Genomic DNA, 24,911 nt, shown 5'->3' on the forward strand with positions numbered 1-24,911 from the left:
GCCTCCAAAACTACATCATTTTCTAATATGTAATCTTCATCCCCTTGGGTGTCTAGAACCTCTGCATATTCTTCATCTTCCGTCAGAAAAATGGGCATACCATCGGAAATGAAGAAATGGTTTGCTTCAACTATCGGATCAGCGTCATCTTCTTCTTCTATTCCTTGAACGTAATTCTGCTGCAAAGGAGTTCTGATCTGTTGCTGTTGTGCTTGTTGGTCCGGGGCCTTTTGTTCCCTCTGCTTGATCCGGAATTGGGGCTGCTGCTGTCCTCTAAAATTTGGGTTCCTGATTTGTGGTTCATATCTATCTGTAATGGTCAGCCGGTCAAACATCTTCTCCACTATTTGGATCAAAGTATCCATCTTAGCATCTGAAGAAGATTCTTCCTCTTTTATGGTCGCTCTCTTTTCAGATCTCATCCTTGCTCTTTTGTCCAGCAGATTTTCTTCTACACTTACAACGTTCTTCTGTATAACTTCAAGTGTGGTAGGATCTCTTTCTCGTAACTGATATGCCATATTAGCATCAAAACCGTCTGGAAACTTGAGCAAGGCTAACCCCTCTGGTGGTTTAATGTTAGCCAGAATAGCATTATATACTGCATTAAACCTCACACAGTAATCTTGCACACTTTCACCAACATTCCTTTTAATATTTTCATACTCAGACAAAATTTGGAGTGGGTTCTTCTTTACCTCCCATTGGTCTAGGAATTGTCTATGCAGAATCGACAAAGTATTGAGAGAGGCTGCTGGTAAAGCTTTGAACCATTTTCGAACTTCACCTCCAAAGCTTTGGACAAACAATCTCATAGTCACATTTTCTACCTCTACCTCATGAAGGTCAAAGAAGTCATTCATTCTATCAACATGTTTCTGCGCTGTAATGCTTTGAGTGGCATCAAAAAGAGGTATTTTACTTTGGTAATCAGTGGGCATATCATCAAGATTCTGAGGTAAAACAAGGGGTGCATACCGGGCAGCCATGACTCGAGGTGGGGGAGGTGGATTTAAAGCAATATTTGTGGTACTTGATATATCCAATGGAGCAGTAACAATAGGAGGATTAACAATCTGCAAAGATGAAAGCAATGGGTAGGGGATTATTTGATTTGCAGCAGATGTAAAAGAGGTACTTCAAAAATCAAAGGATGGCCTCTGTTTCACCCAAGTGTCTACGCTTGAAACAAGATTTTGTAACTGATCAAGAGCATGGATAATCTATGATCCTGATTTAATTTGGGTAAACAAATCGTCAACAGGGTTTTCATGGGATATTGAAGAGTCAAAAACTATGTGATAAAGCCAAATCAAAGACTTACTTCGAAACAAACTTTGCTCAAAATTTATATCAAATTCAAGATCCTGTAGAGTATCTAACCTGTCTAGGAGTGAGTAGAAACGAGGAATAGAAACTTCCCTTGATTGTTCAGTCAATTTTTCTTCAGCAGTAGTGAATTTCTCTGTAGGTTTCCAATGTTTCTTCCCAATCTTGTGAGGATCGTCAACAATGACTGGTGGATTTGGATCTAGATTGGATCTGGTGTACCTTCTCAAAGCTAGTATGCTCAACTTTTGAAGTTTTTCTATATTGCTTTACAACTTTCCTATTTCAGCCTAGAAATTCTAAAACTCATCATCCGAAGTTCAAGAATTTAAATGAAATATAATACTAGGGTGTTTTTTCTCTCGTCCCCAGTATGGTCACCACTATGTTATCACCTAGATTTACCTCATGATGAAGGGAGGCAACTTCCAAGGTAACCACAAACCAAGCTTAGCATTGTAGCTAGCCCTACAAGGCCGAGAGAGGACTCTCTCCTTTAGAATCTCAGTCGAGATGACTAGACTAGGTAAAGATTTTAGGATAGGTATAGTAGCACAAGAGTTTTGATTGGGTTTTGTTGATGTTTTGCTGGATCAGATGGAGCTGGGCAGTTTAGGTCTAGGAAATTAGGTCAGAAATGCAGGGTGTTCTATGGGGCAAGGTGACATAGGCATTTAGCACTTTAGACTTAATGGTGTGAGGTGTTTAAGACTGATGAGGAGCTGAGGAGGGCATGTGAAAATCATGGAACCTTCTCAAATAGTAGAAAACATGAAATATTGAATGATTTCCCAAGGCAGAGCAATGTTACAATGGATTCTACCTAACTAAACTTGATAGCATTCAATAAGAAGAAATGAAATGGATGATGGCATACATAAAACATGTAAACAAATGATTACAAAAGAAGAAAATGTGCTAAAACTCCATACCACATGGATCCCATAAAAATAGCTGCAAATCCTATTAATCTCCTTGCCAAACTGCTTACAATGATGTATAATCAAGCTCTGAGCATCCAAGTGAGTCCAACCTCTACAAATGACTAAGAAAACAAATGATATAGGCATCAAAACAACTCACTCTATCCTTAGGGGTCGAATCCATGAGAAGAGGAGCTGATCTAACTGATACTAAACAAGGAACAGGAATATAGGCATTATCAACAACTTGCCTCCAAAAGTGAAAAACTGATTCATTTGACTTCAAACTAACTCTTAAAGTAATGAATCTACCCTCTACAAATTTTTAACCATCATATTTACAAGCCATGACCTCATTTACAATAGTAACTCATCCACCATGTGAGAGAATCCATGATCATAGTCAAAAACTAGAAAAATAGGCATCCTGAACAAAATTTGCTCTACGCGCAGCGCCACTGGCTCAACGCGTAGTGCCACTTTCAAGTCCCTTTTGAAGGCCTTCCCAACATCCCAATTGAGCCCATGATAGCTCATTGGAAATGTATTCACGTCTACTTTCCAGAACACCTGGAATTTCTGCATTTAAAGCTTATTTGACCCCTCAAAACTTGATTCTCCCAACATTGCTTCTGTGTGTCCAAAAAGTGGCAGAAAGGTCATTTTTAGGGTGTTTTTCGACCTTTTGGTGGACCAGTTCTGCTCCAAAAATTTTGAAACTTGCTAGGGTGCATTTCCTCACTACTTTGAATCCAAAAATGTAAGCCATTCTTCCATTGGATGCCCCTAGGAAAAGCGCAGCGTCGGTGGCACTACGTTTCAGGGAATTTTTACTGTGTATTAAAATTCAAAATTTGCAAATGACAAAATTTGCCCAAAACCTGCCCAAAATTTGTGTGAAGCACCACCATCATGTGCTTTTATGAGCCAAGGAAGCCTCAGCCAACATTCTAAGTCTATCTTCCTCTTTCTTGTCATTCAAGGCCCGCCTTAACCTAGCTTTCAACTTCTTGATTCTTATGCTGCAAATCTTATTGTGAGTCTTGTAATGATAGGCCATGTGTTTGAGCATCTGATTATCTCTGTTGGCCTTCTGTAGCAGCTCCTCAAGGTTTAGGTTGAATCTCTCAAGCCAAGTCTCCCTATCATTTTCAATCTCCTTCTCAATAGGAGTCAATGTGACTTGTGTCTCTTTGCCACTTTGCCTTTTTGCTTTGAGCACTTCCAGCTCCATGAGGACTTGTTTGTCACTCAACTGTTTGTTTTCCTGCTCTAAGTATGTGATGACATACTTGGCCCTCTCTAGGTTTTCCATCAAAGCTTGTATTTGAGCTTCCTTTTCCTGTATGATGATGTCATTTATTGTTTCCCTCTCCTGAGCCTCTAAATCAATGGTCTTAATGTCAGGCTGCTCAGGTTCATCATGTTTTGCCAAGTCAAAGTCCCTTTCCTCCTCATCATCATCTGGCATCTTTTATTTTCCCTCGTGCAACTGTTGTACCTGTTGGTGGGCTCTAGTATTGCAACAATGATGCTACAACTCCTGGGACTCCCTTCTTTAATTTTATCAACCCGGTAGTTCGTAACAAACTTGGAAGCGACGATGTTGTATGCACAAGTACTAACTCTTATTGCAAGCTGTCACTTGATCAGTTGGCACAAGTTCGCTATGAGCTCAAGCCAACTTCTATGAGTTCTCAGAAGAAGCTTTTAATCATGATGGAAGAAAGCTAATCTCAAACGAGCTATTCTACTTGCAAAAAGAAGATGAAAGCTGAAAGGAAACACAAACCCTAGCAAACCCTAGTTTTACCGACTAACCCTACTGGTGCGCGAAAAGAGATGAAAGCAGTGGAAATGGATGCCATTGAATTCTTGGAAAGATAAAATGCATGTGACTAAGCTACTTCTGAAGTAAAATATGGAAAAAGCATCTTTTTGTATTTTTGAGTAAGTTGGCAGAATTATTATGCATGTGCTTTAACTATTTTTGATTGTGCAGAGGTTGATTGGCGAAAGGAAATGGAGTGGGCACTTGCAGGAGGTTGGGAAGGTGAGAAGAGGGCCTAAGGGGTCCCTAGCACCCTTCAAGAGAGTTTCACAATGATCAGATCTCAAGAAATTGCTCACATGATCTTCTACAAGAAGTTTGTAGGGGTTCTATAGGATGTTCTACAGGAAGAGCCGAGAGAGGATTTTTGAGGGTTTATGGAGGAAAACCGGTGGGAAAGTGGAAATGGAGGTTGGATGAGGCTATGAAGAGGTCTAGGACCTAGTAAATGAGGCTAGGTAGTGATGAGGACAGTTGGATTTGGTTCAAGGATGGAAGGAGCAAGGTTGCACAAAGATGTGGAAATTAGGTCAAGTTGGAAAAGGGTGGCGAATGAAGGTAAGGAATCTGGAATTAGAGGTTGGAGCAGGTGGGATGATGGAGGAAGGATAGACAGGGAAGTATCATAGATGCTTTGCACACTATTTCTCAAAACTAATCAAACAAAGACTATGCAAACCAAAGATCTAGCTATCTTGACCTAATTTGACCTAGAAACCCAGCAATCATGATGAACAGAACTTTATTGGTAGGAAATCATGTAAGATAACTATGAAAACTAAGCAAGAACAGATCTACGCATGTAATCACAACTGGTATCAACTTTTACAACTAAGAATCTAACACTAGCAATTGCATGAAGAAGCAAGAACAATGTTTTTGTGGCAGCAAGGACACCTTGGTCTCAGCTCATGGTCCCGAGGAGGGAGAGGTGAGATCAAGGGTTTCTTGATGGCATATTTCGAAGATCTTTTCTGTTACCAACCTATCAAATCAACTTGAACATGAAAATCTATTTCAATCATCAAAAGAAACCTAAATAACAAAGCAATATGTTAATCTAAGTAACAGAAATAATTCTAGGAATATAACAAAGACACATAAAAGTACACAAAGGAGGTACTGGGCACTTGGGTTGGGCCCAACCCCAAGAGCTACATCCTCCTAAGAAAGATTAGAGCTGGTGAAAAGCTAGATTCATCTTTATTGATCAAGAAATAATAGTTACATCCTAAAAACTGTCTACAAGAAAAAGCTCAAAAATGTGCTGAAATGCAGAGCTAACCTACTGACTAAAATCGAACTAACATCTGACTACAATCTGACTAAAAAATGACTAACATCTGCCTAAAAAATGACTAACTGGAATGAGGCCCTAAGCCTTCTTATTTATACAAATTAGGGACCCCAACAGTCCTCCTAAACTTTAGGGACTCGGCTGCCAAAACTTGCAGTTAATAGCAGTCCTACTTGACTTGCTTGGCTGCCCCTTGTGCTTCGAGTTTTTGATGGAGAATTCGAGGTAAGGGATCATAAATGAAGGGGACATCTTCCTGCAAATCCTCTCCACGAATTTGGCTACCAAGTGCTCATTTAAACCTTTGATTTTGTCTCAAAATTGACCAAAAATCTGCATAAAGCACACATTAGACTTGTTGGCATAATGACTAACCCAATTCACTCTATTAGCATAAATATAATAAAAAACATGCAATAAACTAATGAGAATGGTGGATTAAGTCAAATTAGGAGGCTGAATGAGCCCATATAATTACTCATTTCTGTGGCTCATCATCACCCCCTACTGAAAGTGTTTCTCATCCTCTGAGCAACTAATCTATCTCTTCATCTTTGATTTCTTTGACTGCCTCTCTCACATCCCAGGCTTCCAAGGTGATGTCCTCTTCTCGGTCATGAAACCCTGCTTTTCTGTCTACTTCCTCCCACTGCCTATGACTCCTTCTCCTGTAGTTGTTTTGTTAGCGCCTCAACCTCAGCCTGCAGCTTGTCTTTTTCCTGTTGTCCATCAGATGCTTCCTTGCCTGATGGAGGTCCCTCTTGCTGCTGCTGTTCATCCAAAATGAAGGGCTTGTCTTCCTTATAGCGTCCCTGTAGTTGTAGCTGCTGTTTCAATAACTCGTTCTCTTCTTGTAGTTTGGCCCTCTGACTGCTTTCCACATGCCTTACCATGGCCAATTCCTTTCTTGATTTCTTGAGTTGTTCTTCCAGGTGACCTATTTCTGCCACACCCTTGGACTTGGCAATCCTCATCCAAGTGTGAGTCCTCACCCTTTCTTGTGCTAGTGCAAAGAAGAGTGGTACCGCAAATTTCTGAGGAATTATCTTCCCAGCTTCTAACAGGTTGTAGTATGAGCCCAAATTAGGCTGAGGGCTTGGTTCCAATATTTCCTTAGCCTTTTCTTCTTCCTGTGATGGTTTGGCTGCCTTTTCCTCCAATTTATCAGTCTCTTTTAACTTAGCCAGAGTTTCCTGTAGAATCGTCTCAGCTTCCTGTAGAGCTATTTTTGAGTCCATCATCCTAATTCTCTCTCTCCAGGTGGAGGTTTTTGGGCTTCCTCGTTCATAGGTGATGGATATCTTTGAAGGAGACTCCTTCTTTTGTTTAGCTATGGTGTCCTCAATGATAATTGGCTCCTTTGACTGTGGCTGGGGTCTGCCCACTTTGATCTGTGTGCTCCTCCTTGCTTTAAAGTACATGGAGGTTTGCCTCTTTCGCTTCCCTTTTTGTTTTGGAGGTGTGCTTAAGGTAGCAAGCACAACTGCTGCCTCCCTTGCCCATATCTCAGGTGATTTCTCCTCTTGCTGTTCTTTTTCCTTGCTTCCTGTAGAAATCCCTGTGTCAACTGTTTCTGTGTGTGTTGCTGAGATCTCAGGGTGTGTCTTTTCCTTTTGTTTTTGTGTGCCTGCTTTGGTTGTGGCAACCTTCATTTGGGCTTTCTTGGCCTTTTTCTTCCCAACCTTTTTCCTTTTTCGCCTTCTCTGTTTTTGCTATTGTCTCTTTTTCTGTCTCATGCTCAGTGGTCTTGTCAAATTCCTCTTTTTCCTTCTGTTCTTCCTCTATTTTTCCCTCTACTTGAATGTCCTGTGCTCCCTTATCAATGTTCTTCTCAATTTATTCAATTGGCATGGTGTTGAGTTTGTGTTTTAACCAGGAAAGAAAATGCTCAGTTGGGAAAAAACACAGTCAATCCCTGAAACAGAGGATAGCTGAATTCGGTTTTTTCTGAACCCAAGAAGGAATTTTTCATGTGCTCCTTACAACATCAAATGGCAGTAATTCCCCTGTTTTAAAACTGCTGTCACCCAGAATTTGACTGTTTTCTTATGAAAGGAAGAATTTTGTTTTTACAGGCAGAGCACAAGGGCACAAATTCTCTTCTCAACACATAGATAGATATGTGAATTTAGTTTTTCATGCAGACAGGGTGGCCTCTACTGCAGCATATATCTTCTTTATAGGAGAACTTTAAAGATGATGAAGAGATTTCAGAGTGCAGAGAAAGAACTTGGGCAAATACAGTGAAATATGCAGGCAATCTTTCATAGTTTGTTGAATACACAGGTAGACTTTTACTCTCCTTTTTCATTTTAATGCCGTGTTCAATTCACCATTTTGCACCAACGAATCATGCACAGAGAATTTTTTGAGCCTACCTCATTTGGAGTTCCAAATTCAATGAAAATCCCAGGTTTTCCTACTCTGTAAAGCTGTTCTACCTTTCCTGTAGAAGCCTTCCTGTAGAGAACTCTCGTTTCCTGTAGAACGAAACTGGGCTTCCTGTAGAGTGCCGGTAGGTGAGAGATTTAAAAAAACAGGCAGAAATATCAAAAAATCAGGCAGAAATCTTACAGAGGACCATTGGTTAGCTGCTCTGGAAGTGGTGGACGTGTACTCTAGTTGGGGATGTCGTGAAGGCACAGTGAACAAAGAGTGGTGAATGCATGAAATGAGCTGTCTTTTTAACTGCTGGCGTGATTCGTGGTGAGGAGATGAGGTGGCTAGGTGTACGTGGCCACATGCAGACTGCAGTGCTATTATGCAACTTCATGTTTTCTACCTGTTAATCACTTGACATTATGTGCGCTGGAGTTCAAAACATCTGTCACTACCTGTTTTTTAAATTTCACATGAGTTGACTATACACGTACACTGGGTGATCTCCGGATGCGTGCAATCGAACTAGTTGAGGGTGTTGGGTTAACTGGCTAGCTTTTTGGCTTAATCCAACCATTTCATTCGTTCATGCACTTTCGAATCATACAGATGCAAATAGAGGAACTGGTTTAGACACTTACCTGTAAGTCGACATGCTGCTTGGTTCTTTTTGCTGCTGCATGCTCATATTCCATTGCTGCATGCCTGGATCCCTTATGCTATATGCTTTTTGCTGTCTTATGTGTGGCTATTTTTCTTGTGTAGGTATCCTCTTGCTGGATCTAAGCTGCAAAATTCTGTTTCATCCTTCAGATTTGCACCCTCAAGCTACTAATGCTAGATTTCTGCAGAACAATGACTTGTTTTCTCCATAGCTCCCAAACGATAGATCAGATTGACCTAAAACTTTCTGAGCATGCTTCTATCATCGTTATGCACCTCTCATAGAAAAATTGTGATCAATGGATGCACAAATTTTGAGAAAAAATGAGAATGGCTGAAGGTGACAAAGGTCAATTTCTCAGAAACCGTGCACTGGAAATGGCTGAAACTGCTTGGGTAGGTTACTATCACCCATATGCATCTCTCCATGAAACAGGTTTTGAAATGGATGCACGGATATGGAGAAAATGCAAAAATGGATGAAGGTGATGGAGGCTGATATCTTGGAAACCGTGCACCGGAAGTGGCTGAAACTGCTTGGGCATGTTGCCATCATCCCTATACAACTCCCCATGTAACAGTTTTTTAAATGGATGCACAGTTTTCAAGTTAGGGAAAAACAAATTTCTGCTCTATGTATTTGAGCATTGTGTAGTTTTTTGGACAGTAAGAAAAAATGAGCTTGGGCTATTATTCAAACTTGGAATTGATGGGAGAGAGGTTTGAAGACTGTAGGAGGATTTATAAATCCTTTATGAAGCTTCCATGTTTTCCACACTGCTTTTTAAAATTCATTTCTAGCTTTCTGTAATTTCTACAGGAACTTCCTGTAGAAAACACAATTTTCAAAAAGGAAGCACAATGAGGTGGAAAAAATGATGGATAAGGGTGAGGGATGGAAACAGGGATGTTTATAGGCATCATGGATAGATTCCCAACCTTCGGGTCCTCCTCGGAGATCAATCTTGGCTTGCTTGTAGGCTCTACAGGATCTTCCTGTAGAAGACACAAAACTTCCTTTGTCTTTTTCTTGTGCAATCCTCCTAACCTGCAATGTCCTTCCTGCAACCTGCAATTTATTCACTAGAAATTAGGTCTTTTTTTCTTTGTTTTTTTGTTTTTTTATTTTTTTGGAAACAACTAGGGCGCCTCATGGAGGTTTTCACCCTAATTGCCTGCCCTGGGTGCCTCCAAGGGAGGTTTTCACCCAGGGATCTTATTCTTTTTTCATTTCTCTTATTTCCAACCCATTGGCTACCTCATGGAGGTTTTCAATCAATGAGCCGATCTGAGGTGCCTCCGAGGAGGTTTTCACCTTAGATTTTTATTTTTTTCTCTTATTTTTCATTTTTCCCTTTTCTTTTTTTTTCTACCCTACCCTACTTGAAAAACAAAATCATTTTCAAGTATAAGAACACTTCCAATGGAGCCATGTGCACATCGAGATTAGAGACAAAATGATGTGGAGACTTGAAATGCATGCTTTGACAGGTATCTGGATTTCAGAGACCAAATGATTTGACTTTGAAGGGATCAAACATAGTTGAGGAAGAGAGTACTACTGCAACTTAGTGACCGTCTAGAACCATATCTCAATTTAGCTTTGATATCCTTGGTCCTTTTGCTGATTTGGATCATTCTTCATGTCACCTTCTACCATGACCTTCTCGTCTTCCTCTTTTTTCTAATTTTTCTCTTGAATACATGGAGGATTTGATGGTAACCATGAGGGATCTCTCTCAATTTCTGATTCTGATGTCTTCTCTTCATCAAGTGCAGCGCACTGTTCTTTTATCTCCTCTTTTGAATCTTCTTTTGTTGGATGCGGTCCTTCAATGTAGTTAATGTAATCTCTTTCTTAGAATACTCTTCCTGAGCTACGGTGAATATCATTGAGCTCAAGAGGAGTTGTTTGGAAATGTTGTGCCTCAACATTGTAATTGGGTTGAGCTACTCCAATGTGCGGGTTTGGAAATGGTGGTATGAGTAGTTGAGTGGGGGTGTATATTTGAGATGGATGTGGATGGGGTTGTGGTTGGGCAGGTGGTGGAGGAAAAGGAGCGAGAGGAGTGTTGTACTGGGGCCTCCACCCCTGATGAGGTGCATTCCACTGAGGCTGTGGCTAAGCATAGGGGTGAAATGGATGAGTAGCTAGTTGAGCATGATATTGAGATGGATACGACCAAGGAGGGGGTGTGGACCAGGAAGGATGAGTAGGGGGACCCCAAGAAGGCATGGAAGTGGCTTGATAGGGGTCATAATAGGTCTGGGATGTCCCTTGCATTCCTTGCCGGTAAGGTATGGGTCCATGTGGCCTCCTTTGGTTCATATAATAGAGTGGTTTAGTGGCTCCTTTGGCCCTCTGATATGCAGCTTTAATTCCGGGCAAGGAGGGGCATTGATTCGTAGGATGGTCTCTTTCACAAACAAAACACACTTCTATGGAGTGCAATGGACATTCGTTCCTAGGATGCATTCTAGTGCACCTGGGACAAAAGATGGCCAAAGCCCTCTTGGCTTCCTCTTGCTTCCTTTGGATCCGCAAGGTATCCAGTTGCATGGCAAGAAACTGCCTCATCTCACTCTTGAAATCTTCCATCTGATTTTCAAATTCGTTTTTGGACAAGGTATTGCTCCCAACATTTCTATTTGTAGCCATTTGCTCTAGAGGAATGTTTTCTTCTTCTTCTCCCCTAGAGGTTCCTCAAATATGTCTTGCTGTCCACCTATGGGTTCTTCTTAATCACAACCATCAAAGAAGAGAGAAGGTTGGTTGTGTGAAGCAGTGGGGGTGTTTTGCAAAGATTTTTCTGACTTATCTCTACTCCTACAAGGCATGAAAGGAAATATTTTTCATTGATTTTTGTTTCTTTTTTCTTTTTTTACCTGCAAAAACTAAAATAGATTGAACTGCAACTAACTAAAATCTATCTTGCTAAAATGAAAATGTGGAATTGAAATGAAAGCAGGAAAGGACTAATCTATTTTGCTGAAATTAAATCGCAGGAATGAAATGCTAGGCTACGCTTGCAGAATTGAAATGCTAATATATGAAAGCAAGAAATGTCTAATCTACTATTGGGGAAATGAAATTACAAAATGGAAATAAAACAATCTACTCTACGCTTGCTGAAATAAACTACTTAGCAGAAGGTTGTAGTAGAAAATAGAAGAAAAGCAGCAATCACCAATACTCTGACACTTCCCCAACAACGGCGCCAAAAAGATGGTGGGCTCCAATATTGCAGCAATGATGCTGCAACTCCTGGGACTCCCTTCTTTAATTTTATCAACCCAGTAGTTCGTAACAAACTTGGAAGCGATGGTGCTGTATGCACAAGTATTAGCTCTTACTGCAAGCTGTCACTTGATCAGCTGGCACAAGTTCGTTAGGAGCTCAAGCCAATTTCTATGACTTCTCAAAAGAAGCTTTTAATCGTGATGGAAGAAAGCTAATCTCAAAAGGGTTATTCTACTTGCAGAAAGAAGCTGAAAGCTGAAAGAAAACACAAACCCTAGCAAACCCTAGTTTTACCGACTAACCCTACTGGTGCGCAAAAAGAGATGAAAGCGGTGGAAATGGATGCCATTGACTTCTTGAAAAGATAAAATGCATGTGACTAAGCTACTTATGAAGTAAAATATGGAAAAATCATCTTTTTGTATTTTTGAGTAAGTTGGTAGAATTATTATGCATGCGATTTAACTATTTTTGATTGTGTAGAGGTTGATTGGTGAAAGGAAATGCAGTGGGCACTTGCAGGAGGTTGGGAAGGTGAGAAGAGGGCCTAAGGGGTCCCTAGAACCCTTCCAGTGAGTTTCACATCAATCAATTCTCGAGAAATTTCTCATGTGATCTTCTACAGGAAGTCTGCAGGGGTTCTACAGGAAGAGCCGAGAGAGGATTTTTGAGGGTTTATGGAGGAAAACCGGTGGGAAAGTGGAAATGGAGGTTGGATGAGGCTATGAAGAGGTCTAGGACCTAGTAAATGAGGCTAGGGAGTGATGAAGATAGTTGGATTTGGTTCAAGGATGGAAGGAGCAAGGTTGCACAAAGATGTGGAAATTAGGTCAAGTTGGAAAAGGGTGGCGAATGAAGGTAAGGAATCTAGAATTAGAGGTTGGAGCAGGTGGGATGATGGAGGAAGGATAGACAGGGAAGTATCACAGATGCTCAGTACAATATTTTTCAAAACTAATCAAACAAAGACTATGCAAACCAAAGATCTAGCTATCTTGACCTAATTTGACCTAGAAACCCAACAATCATGATGAACAAAAATTTATTGGTAGGAAATCATGTAAGATAACTATGAAAACTAAGCAAGAATAGATCTATGCATGTAATCACAACTGGTATCAACTTTTACAACTGAGAATCTAACACTAGCAATTGCATGAAGAAGCAAGAACAACGTTTTTGTGGCAGCAAGGACACCTTGGTCTCAGCTCATGGTCTCGAGGAGGGAGAGGTGAGATCAAGGGTTGCTTGATGGCATTTTCAAAGATCTTTTCTGTTACCAACCTATCAAATCAACCTGAACATGAAAAGTTATTTCAGTCATCAAAAGAAACCTAAATAACAAAGCAATATGTTAATCTAAGTAGCAGAAATTATTCTAGGAATACAACAAAGACACATAAAAGTACACAAAGGAGGTACTGGGCACTTGGGTTGGGCCCAACCCCAAGAGCTACAGCCTCCTAAGAAAGATTAGAGCTGGTGCAAAGCTGGATTCATCTTTATTGATCAAGAAATAATAGTTACATCCCAAAAACTGTCTACAACAATGTAAACTTTGAAATGAGAACTATAAACTCAAAATGGGAACTCTGGCCAAAAAACCCCAAAAAAACATAAAAAACAGTGCTAAAAATGAAAAGTGTGTATACTGGAACGATGTTTTTATTTTTTAGGTGTCAATTTTGAACATGTTTTAAAAATGGCAGTGACTACGAAATTTACTATGAAATTTTCGTGCAAAATATAGCTTCAAAATGAAAGTGATGACACTGGAACAATGTTTTTTTTTTAAGGTCAATTTTAAAAATTTTAAAAAAATGCTAATAAAATCAAATTTTTATGTGTCAAACAAAGTTGTTTATGAGGGAAAAAACACACTAATTTTTTTGGTAGAATATCACTTTTCTTTCCTAAGTATAAATTTAACATGTTTTCAACCATAACATGCTAGATACTAAAAAAATGAAATTTTTTCAACTATAAAATTAAAAAACCATGAAATTATGAACAAATTACATCACTAAATGAATTCAAAAGTCATTATTTGTATATTGAATAAAACATACATTATATCTCTAATTTAATATTGCATTGTAGATATTTTAAACAATAAAATTTATCATAATTAAGACATATAATCCAACAACATAAAAACGCCTCATAACTTCTAATTTAACACCATATGGAAAACATTAATTTTATTTGAAGATACGATGCATACATCAGTTATATAAACTATCTTAAACAATTATTCAAAATCACTCATATTTTCTTTCACACCATCAGAATTCACATCTTCAGATGAGTGACTGGATGCTGATGAAGATGTTCCATATTCTTCTCTTTCATCAACTAGTGCCCCATCTGAGTCCACATGCATGCCCAACATTTCAGGTTTCAAAATTCTTCTAGATCTACGACAAGTTTCAGCTGACTCCCATGTCAACACTATTCCTTCTGGTAACAACCTTTTCAGAATCTCTATCGTCTTGAAGCGAAGAGTTCCTTTCTTTGTTAAATTGAAGTCATAAACAAGTATGTCAACATCCTCCAATTTTAATGTCTGTGCGGCGGCGATTTACATTTGTACCCTTTCTTTTTCTTTTTCCACCATTTTTTTTGTCAACTACCATCTCTCGCTTATACACACCATTGAATGGGTGTGTATTTGTGGCATACCAATGTACTTCAACACTTGTAACATCCTCATTTTCTGTAAAGACCTTTATAACTCTAGCAACCCAAAATGGATAGCCATTGGGATCTCCATCCGCTAGCACTGCAATCATGCAACCCTCCTTAATATCCTGTATTGAAACCCTATAAAGGTCTTCCATGGCTTCACGTTGTGCACGAGATCTTCTGGAACCAATATACATCTCTCTTTCTGTTGCCTGTGAAGAATTAATAATACCTTGAGATTGTTGCTGTTCAACAATGTTTACTTCCTCATGTTCATTCGACACATTTTGTGGCCAAATAAATGTTTTTTTCAAAGGTATATCTTCATTTGTTGTTGTCGAAATGATATCACTTTGATTATTGAAAAATGACTCCCACCAAACTGAATCAACAATGTCAAAGTACTCATATGTATATCTAATATATTTTTTAATTTCTTCCAAGCAATCAGAATAATTTATAGCTCTGTTCTGTCTGCGTGCATTCTGAACTTCACCAACTGATTGTAATAAAAATATTTTTGATGAAAATATTGGATGATCTGGAATGAACTTCAAAAATTGCAAACCTGATGACGGTGCCCATTCTGTAGTAGTTGAATACTTCTTTCCCCATATTAGTGTTTTCCCATCAATTTTTTTGATACGAAATTGATGTTGGAAGCTAATGTCATTAAGTTGTTCAATGCATTTCCCCTCACCATATGATCCCAGAATAAACCTTCGCATGTCAACAGTTTCTTCCAACACATCAAAAGTAGGCTCTGGCATGTATGATTTCTTAATACATTCAATTAGTGATGGCAAGCTCCCAACTTCCTTCCTCCTCAATGTGACTGAAAAATGATTGAACATCTAATCAATATGGTCATGAGTGTGCCCAACAAGAAGGAAACCAACCTTTACCTTTTGAAAAATTCTCAATTCAACAAGCATGTTTAGATATCCAAAAACAACCTGATTTTTGTTTTCACGACAAGTGTTGTCCAATTGTAGATACAAAACTTCAGGAAGATTACCAGACCAATGAGAAATCACATCATGAATTATGGTTATGGTCAGATTTGCATCATTATGAATATTTGGAGCTGTGAAGTACACCCTTGGCAACATTTTCCCATTGAAGACCATACAACTGACCAAGTGAAATTGAATAAAGTTTTCCTCCTATAAATTTTTGGGTGTGCGAACAAAATGTGGTAAAAGTGTTTTCTTCTGGTCCATACCATCAATTATCAAACCCAAATATTTATTCGGATTATCATAACACTTCTTTCGATGCTTGTACAACTTCTTCCTTTCGTTTGTTTGTTGTTTGCGATGCTCCTGGAGTTCTTTGACAATTAAATCTACACAACATAAAAGAGATTCATTAAGAAATATGTTTTCATAGTTGATGACTATACAATTTTAAAAGTTAAAGTTATGAATGCTTACCTCTTTCTGAGCCTTCACATTTGTCCCTTTTTGATTTAAGAGAAGCACATGTACTGCAAATCCCCATCCTTGTCTTCTTAGGAATACGGACATTGTTGAATTCTTTCTTCCATACCTTCACAAAATATTGATATGTAATAAACTGGTCATGTCCCTCAGCACCTTCTGCATATTCTTTGTATAAATTGTAGATTTCTCGTCTTGAAAAATTATCTGGAATATGTATTGTCTCTCTATTTGGCATACACTCTCCATGCTTTGAAAAGAAATCTTTCATCCATGACATTGCAGTATTTGATAATGGACCAAACTGTCTTTTATGACGTACTTCTGTATAAAATGTGGGATCCTTTTCCAAATTTTCTTGAATTCTCGAGAGACGAAAATTCCCAATCGAATGAAACATTTTGAAACCTTTTCTACAGATAAAAAAAGTCCCAATATGATAATCATAACCTGACAATGTAGATTGCATGCACCCAACTAAATATGAATTTTGCATGCTTTTATTCATTGACAAATATCTCTTCCTGCTTTCTAATGCAAATTTGAAATCCATATGTTTCAAGCAATCTTTTTGGCAACATTCACTTGAAATGAGAGCACTGATAGAACTTTTTCTCATCAGATATTCTGCTCTACCCCTTGTATAACTAGAAAAAATTGCATTGATACGGAAAGGTATGCTCCTACTCCTTGATACAATATTTCTTGGCAACATCTCCATCATTGGATCATCATTTGTATAAGGATTTTCATCATCATTAAGAGGAATGTTATCCACACTATGATCAACTCTGCTTTTCAAATATTGACTTGGAGGATATTCTTCATCTTCTGCTTCTTCAGTGCTACTGTCGTAGGCCTTAGAATTCGGACTGAATGGAAAATTTGACTCGATGTTTAATGGATATTCTTCCTCATATGCATTGCCAGTGCTACTCTCATAGTCCATAGAATTAGGACTACGTTGAAAATGTGACTGTTTACGTATTGAAGATGCTACATCCCATCCTTTGTCACTATAACCTTTATACTCATTAGAATTAGGACTAAGAGGAGACAGTGACACTCCATTCTTTTGAAATTCATCATCACGCTCTTCATAAATATTGCTCTCATAGTCTGCAGAATTAGGACTAAGTGGACACTGTGGTACTCCAATATTTTTAAATTCATCATCCCACTTTTCATCACTGCTGCTCTCATAGTCCTTAGAATTAGGACTAACTGGACACCATGACACTCCATACTTTTGAAAATCAACATCATGCTTTTCATCACTACTGCTCTCATAGTCCTTAGAATTAGGACTAAGTGGACACTTTGACACTCCATACTTTTGAAAATCAACATCATGCTGTTCATCACTGCTGCTCTCATAGTCCTCACAATTAGGACTGAGTGGACACCATGACACTCCATTCTTTTGAAATTTTCCATCATGCGCTTCAAAACTGTTGCTCTCATAGTCCTCAGAATTAGGACTAAGTGGACACTGTGACACTCAATTCTTTTGAACTTCACCATCATGCTCTTCAAAACTGCTGCTCTCATAGTCCTCAGAATTAGGACTAAGTGGACACCGTGGCACTCCATTCTTTTGAACTTCACCATCATGCTCTTCAAAACTTCTTTTCTCATAGTCCTCAGAATTAGGACTAAGTGGACACCATGGCACTCCATTCTTTTGCACTTCACCATCATGCTCTTCAAAACTACTGCTCTCATAGTCCTCAAAATTAGGACTAAGTGGACATCGTGGCACTCCGTTCTTTTGAACTTCACCATCATGCTCTTCATCACTGCGGCTTTCATAGTCCTTAGAAGTAAGACTAAGTGGAATATGACACTTTATTTATTTGAAATTCTCCATCCCCTCTTTCAATAGTGCTGCTCTCATAGTCCTTAGAATCAGGACTAAGTGGAAGAATTGACTTTCTATTCATAGTGGAAGAATTCCCGCTATATTCATCAATATGAATAGAGTTGTTACACGATGAAGAAGTTGATGGTGTATAAATCGAAACTTCACTATCAGAACAATCCATCCCTTTCAAATAGAAGATGTTGAATGATACAAATGGAGAGTCTCCTAAAGATATTATATAGCTTAAAGAATGAAATTTTCCCTCCAAAAATTTTCCCTCCAAAAAATTTCGCGAAAATATTTCCCTCCAAAAAGTTTCGCGAAAATATTTCCCTCCAAAAAGTCTGTTAAATTTATTTACCTTCATTATTTTGTTCTACAATTTATTGAAAAATGTAAACTAAATTTTTTTATGAAATAAATCATCAAAATTAAAATTGTACACTACAACTTCTACATTAATTATTTTAATAGTTAAACTATATAATATTCGCTTTACAATTCTACAATATTCGCTTTATAATATTTTAAAACAAATTATCCCACATTCAACCCGTTGTAAAACAAATCTATAATATTCACTTTATAATATTGTAAAACAAATTATCCCATATTAACCGTACAGTAAAACATCTCCATAATTTCACTTATATATTAAAATTTCATTATCACTATTACTCACATCACATCCAGGCTTTCTGAAAATCATTGAAAGACTCGTGAATTTGTGGAGCAGCTAAATCGCTATCAACAACATATTCTGAAAATCATTGAAAGACTCGTGAATTTGTGGAGCAGCTAAATCGCTATCAACAACATATTCAACGAAGAATTCTCACAATTGAAAGGTAAGTTAATTTTTTTCCTTGAAAACTTTTATATTAAATTAGTTTAATGAAAAAGATTTTTTTTTTTAAATTAATAATTTTCCTGAGCCAAAATAACAATTACATCCATCGTGAGCATGGTGGGCCCGATCAAACTCATTTGCTTAATACCCGTGGGTGGACCGCTGTGGTGTCGCGGGGTGGGCGGGGAGGTCGGGCGGGGTGTGAGGGCATGGGGGAGCGGGGGCGGCCCAGTGGCTCGCCCGCCTGTCGTGGGGTTGGGCCCCTGCCCCCTTAACCCCCTCAATGCCACCCTCATCCCTTACCATCAACCCCCCCTCCCCGGCCCGGGCGCCCTCGCCCGCCCGCCCGGCTCCGGCCCCGCCCGGGCACCCTCACCCGCCCCCCGCCCCAACCGCCTTACCCCCGGGCCGCAACCCACTCCACCCCCACGGGCGTCCCCAGCCCCAACCCCCCTCCGCCCGGGCACCCCCTGCCCAACCCCCTTCCCCCCGGCGCGCCCCGCCCACCCTCCCTTGGCCTCGCCACCCGGGCCCCCACCCAGCAGGCGGTAGGGCGATTCCCAGAATCGCCTTGCCGCCTGCCGGGCGGGGGCGCGGGCGCCCTGGGTGGCGCCTGCACGAGGCAGCTCGTGCAGGCGCCACCTGAGCCGCCCGCGACCCCCCCGACAGGCGGCAGGGCGATTACCGGAATCACCCTGTCGCCTGCCAGGAGGGGGCGCAGGCAGCCTGGGTGGCGCCTGCCCAGGGCAGCCCTCGGCCGACGCCACCCGGGCTGCCCACGTCCCCGCCCGGCAAGCGAGGGTGCGGGCGGCCCGGGTGGCGGGGCCAAGGGAGGGTGGGCGGGGCGTGCCTGGGGGGAAGGGGGTTGGGCAGGGGGGCGCCCGGGCAGAGGGGGGTTGGGGCTGGGGACACTCGTGGGGGAGGGAGGGGGGGCCGGCGCTGGGGAGGGGGAGTTGGTTGCGGCTCGGGGGGAAGGGGGTTGGGTCGGGGGGCGCCCGAAGGGATATGGCGGGCGGGTGGGTGAGGGCGCTCGGAGGGGTGGCCGGTGAGGGCGCCGGGCGGGTGAGGGCGCTCGGAGGGGTGGCCGGTGAGGGCGCCGGGCGGGTGAGGGCCCCCGGGCAGGGCGGGCGGGCGGGTGAGGGCGCCGGGTGGGGGGGCGGGTGAGGGCGCTCGGAGGGGTGGGGTGGTGGGCGGGTGAGGGCGCCGGGCGGGGGGGCGGGTGAGGGTGCCCGAAGGGATGGGTCGGGCGGGTGGGTGAGGGCGCCGGGCGGGGGGGTGGGTGAGGGCGCCCGGGTCGGGCGTGCAGGCGGGTGAAGGGGGGGTAGGGAGGGCGCTCAGAGGGGTGGGGCGGGCGGGCGGGTGAGGGCGCCCGGAGGGGTGGGGCTAGCGGGCGGGTGAGGGCGCCGGGCGGGGGGGCGGGTGAGGGCGCCCGGAGGGGTGGGGCGGGCGGGCGGGTGAGGGTGGGGTAGGGAGGGTTAGGGGGCGGGTGAGGGCGCCCGGGCCGGGGAGGGTTGGGGGGGTTGGGCCGGGGCGCCCGGGCGGTGGGGCGGGTTAGGGCGCCTGGGCCGCCGGGGGGGTTGGGAGGGTTGGGGGGTGAGGGCGCCCGTGCCGTGCGGGGGGGGTTGGGTGAGGGCGCCCGGGCAAAATGTTTTATTCGTGATTTACTTTTTTTACACTAGAATGTTAATGCATGCCCTTTTGGAATGTGAGGGGCGGTGGGTGGGGTGATTGTTGATTAAAATTTATGATATATTTTCGTTGTTAATTTAAGTTAATATGTTTTTATTATTTATTGATTTATGTGTTTCTATTTTTCAGGAAAATGGCATCAAAGAGAATTTCAGTGAATCTTTCTAGACCAAAGACTCTTAAAGGTGCATCTAAAAGAAACATTGGTGAACGAACTCCACCTGAGGTCATGACTACAAATCTTTCAAGTGCCTCGAGTGATAAGAAGATGATTTCAGACTGGAAGAATTCGAAAGAGGTGAAATTTCCATCAAGAATCTGGTATGTGAAAGAAAGAGAAATAAAAAATGTGAATATATATCTATATATCGATATATCGAATGATAATTGAATTTTTGAGGTGATGGGAAGAGTCGTAGATATATGTTCGGTACCGGACATTGAAGTTGTTTACGTACTTACAAAAGCTCCCAAGTCACATGAAAGGGTTAAATACCAACTATCATATTCATTGTATGACATGAGAGATGTATCTACAAAGTTGTGTAGTCAAATCGTAAATGAGATGACACAAAACATCGTAAGTATTGTTATTTATATTTGTATTTTGCGTTCTTGAAAGTGTCTCGCTATATTTTTTAACTTTGTTTTTTATTGACATATGATATTTTGTCTGACAGAATTTCGTTGAAAGTTGTTCAATTAGGTTGGGAGGCATTCATTTCATTGAGCATGATATCATGAAAGTTGTCAGCAGTTTTTACTCAGTGTCAGAAGAAGATATGGAAAATAGGCAAAATGAAGTAATTGATAATGCTACAAAACTACATCCAAAGAATCAGAAAAAAAGGCCTCTGGTGGATAAATCTAGCAAGAGTAAACAAGTTACTTTTGAGAACAATGAAGTTGAAATTGACAATGAAACATATGTTGTCATTACTGAAGATGACATTGGAACTGAGAAGAGCCATAAAAAACCAAAAGTAACAATGCCTAAGAATAACTCTCTTGGGAATGTTATGACCAACAAAAGTAAAGTTGATGATTTTGAAGCAGTCATTACCAGCAGTCAAGAACCTAGTGAAGCTTCAAAAGAAAGCAAAGAAATCATTACACCAGGAGCTGATTTAGAAGATGGCATTATCAAAACTAAACAAAATGTCATTCGAGAGAATTTGACAAAGAGAAACTTAATTGATGGTGGTCGCACATTTCAACTTAATGTCAGGCAAACCTATAAAGCAAGTGAAGGACAATGTCAATATCAAGTTAGAAAGCTACATCATCTGCATGTTCACAACTTGAAGACATTGATGAGGTACAATCCATATGCTCATGTGGTTAGTTATGTGCTTCTTGTTGATCCACTTCAAGTTCCCAACAAAGAAGCATTTGATAAGTAAAAATGTTTTGAATACAATTATTATGTGCTTGGGGGGAACCATTCTGTAGAAGTTCAAAGACAATTGATGGAGGAATATCCTAATAACCCACGTTTTGAAACAATGAAATGTATCATTTATGCTGGTTTATCTGATACAAAAGCAAAGTTAGTGGCATGGGATAACAATTCAGATAATGAATATAGGATGTCTATGACATTCATCCAAAGGGTTAGATTTATTCATAGTGAATTTGAAGAAAAATGTGGTGGGGATAGGATAAATGTTACTGCAAATTTCCAAAAGGAATGTTGTATGGAAATAGGATATCAAATTGAAGAGAAAACCAATTCAAAAGGTGGAAAAGGTAGCAAACATAGTGATTTATTCAGAGGTGTTGATAACATTTTCCAATTGGCATTTAGAACTGGAGATGTTTGGAGGTTGATTGATGAGATTTTTAGCATGTGGGAAGACATTGCCATTAAAAACTAGAAGGTCAAAAAGTCTAAGCCATTGATATGTGGCAACAGTAAATTAGCTCCTGAAATGAAGCATCTTCCAGACGATATGACTATCACACCTTGGAGGGCGATGCAAGGAGTGAAAGATGAAAAAATTGTCAAAACAATATTATCTCGTGTGAGGTCAGGGGAATTATCATTGGAGGAAATGTCTGAAGAATTTCAAAAGTAAGTTTGTTGAAATAATTTTATTTATTTCTAGATTATAATTATATTTTAAATAAAACATGTTGTTCTTGGTAGTATTTGTTATACATATCATTATATTAACTTTTTGTTACTTTATCTATGCAGTCACAAAGTTTATATGAAAATTCAAGAACAAATGGTTAGATTGTTGAATGAAGATAGTTGGGATGATGTTGTATGCAACTATCCAGATTCAAGTTCTACATCAACATTAAAAGCTTTTTATCTTGCATTTAAAAAGGTATCTTGATTTATACATTCATTTTTATTCACCTGTGTACTATTTTTAATTTATAACTTACACATATATTTTTTTATTTTATAAAAGATGAGGAAGGATGATAATGGAGTGCCAGATAGTTTCAAAACCTTTATTGAAAAAATAAAGATCGAAAGATTGAGGAAGCAACGTATTAAGAATGTTCAACTTGATCCAACTCTTAATCATTTCATTTGGAATGGGCTAGACACTATTCAATATCAAGTAATACAAGGCAACTGTGAAGACATTGCTAAACTCATACCTAAAAGGGATTATGCCCTAGTCATTGCAGATATTCCCCATGGTTTCAATATTCCAAACATTGACTATGATAGTGACCCTTATACTTATCAAGCTCTTAGTAAAGTGGTTGCGGGATTTGTAGAAGTCACGTCATCACCATTATGGAGATTTGTGACATTTCATTCAGACGCACAATTGGCAATGATATTGTCAAGCTTCAAGGGGAAAACAAATTCAAGGATGCAACTTACATGGTAAGACGTTTAAAATGTATATTTGATTAATGTTGAAAAATTTATTTATGTACAAGTTAATTGAACTTTTACTATTTCATGTTACAGGAAAAAGTCAAATCTTCTTACAATGAAGATCAATAATTTATAAATGATTGTGAGTTCATGCATATTGATAGTTGGGCAAAAGATGATAGCCATATGTCTATGATTTTTAATCGGGTAGACAGAAGAGTCATAGCCAAATACTGATTTATGATGCTGTTGTGAGAAAACTAACATATGAAGACAAAGAAGCAAAAGGAGAGCAAGGATAATTTTAGGGGCGAATGTTCGCCCTTTGGCGAAATTAAGGGGTTTTAAATTTTTAGTGGGCGAATATTTTGTATCATAGTACATTTTTACAAATCACCTCAAATAGCCCACCTTATTTTAAGGGAGAGGGTAAAAAAGGTGAATTTAGCCCTTGAAATTAGGACTTACAACCTTCCATTCGCCCATTTTCAAGAATAGGTTTTATTTAAGTGAATCCTATGGGCCAAATACCATATTTATAAAAGAGGTATGGTAAATTAATAAAAATATAAATAAATGAGAGGTATGGTAAATAAATAAAACATTTTTTATATTTACTCCATAAGTCACCTTATATATATACATGTATGGGTGTAAACAAATAAAAATATAAGTAAAGTGGAGGTATGGTAAATAAATAAAACGTTTTTTATATTTACTCCATAAGTCACCTTATATACATGTAAGGGTGTAAACAAATAAAAATATAAGTAAAGTGGAGGTATGGTAAATAAATAAAACGTCTTTTTATACTTACTCAAAAGGTATGGTAAATAAATAAAAATATAAATAAACTAGACGTATCGTAAATAAATAAAACCTCTTTTTATATTTAGTCCATAACCCTCGTTCTATTTATGAAGGCTCAAGAAAGAGGTTTTATTTAAGTGAATCCTATGGGCCAAATACCATATTTGTAAAAGAGGTATGGTAAATTAATAAAAATATAAATAAACGAGAGGTATGGTAAACAAATAAAACATTTTTTTATATTTACTCCATAAGTCACCTTATATTTACGAACACTCAAAAAATGGGTTATATTTAGGTGAAACCTATGGCCAAAATACTATGGGACAAATACCATGGACTAGATTGTTATTAATACCATGCAAAAAACCATTATTAACCCTAATATTAGAATTAATAAAAACGAAAATGGCACATGGTATTGACCCATGGTATTCACCAAAATGGCACATGGTATTGACCCATGGTATTCACCTGGAATGTAGCCTATTTAAATGGGGGAATTAAACCAGCATGTAGCCTATGCTAAGATTCACTAGGACTTTACAAAGTTTTATTATTTAGTGAAAGACTCGCCAAGATCTTACAAGATTTTATAATTGAGTAAAATTCGCCATGCCTGGTGAGAGATTCGCCAAAAAATTATATATACATATTATATTATTGATAAAATCGCCTTCCATTTTTCCTATATACCATGGAGATTCGCCCATTTATTATATTTATAAATTTAGGGGGGATTCTTAAAATTTTCCCTGAAGGAGAGATAGTTAACATTTATCAAAAACCAAAATTATTGATTAACTATCTTATAGACATTTGTTCAAATGAAGGAGATTGGGTTCTGGATTTATTTTCTAGCTCAGGTAAGTTTTATTATATGGAATTGAATTTCAATATGTTATTTTTTAATTAATATGTCATTGTACTAGTTTAGTTCATTATTTCTTTTGTGCTTGATAATTAGGTACAACACTAGCATGTTGCCTTCAAAAAGGAAGAAATTGCATTGCAATTGAAAAAGATCCAGTACAGTGCAATTCCATTCAGTAAAGAATTA

The sequence above is a fragment of the Pinus tabuliformis genome, chromosome 1_2 (assembly GCF_031772625.1).
Source record: "Pinus tabuliformis cultivar Carrire ecotype Pingquan chromosome 1_2, CPIR1, whole genome shotgun sequence".
In the NCBI taxonomy this organism is placed as follows: domain Eukaryota; kingdom Viridiplantae; phylum Streptophyta; class Pinopsida; order Pinales; family Pinaceae; genus Pinus; species Pinus tabuliformis.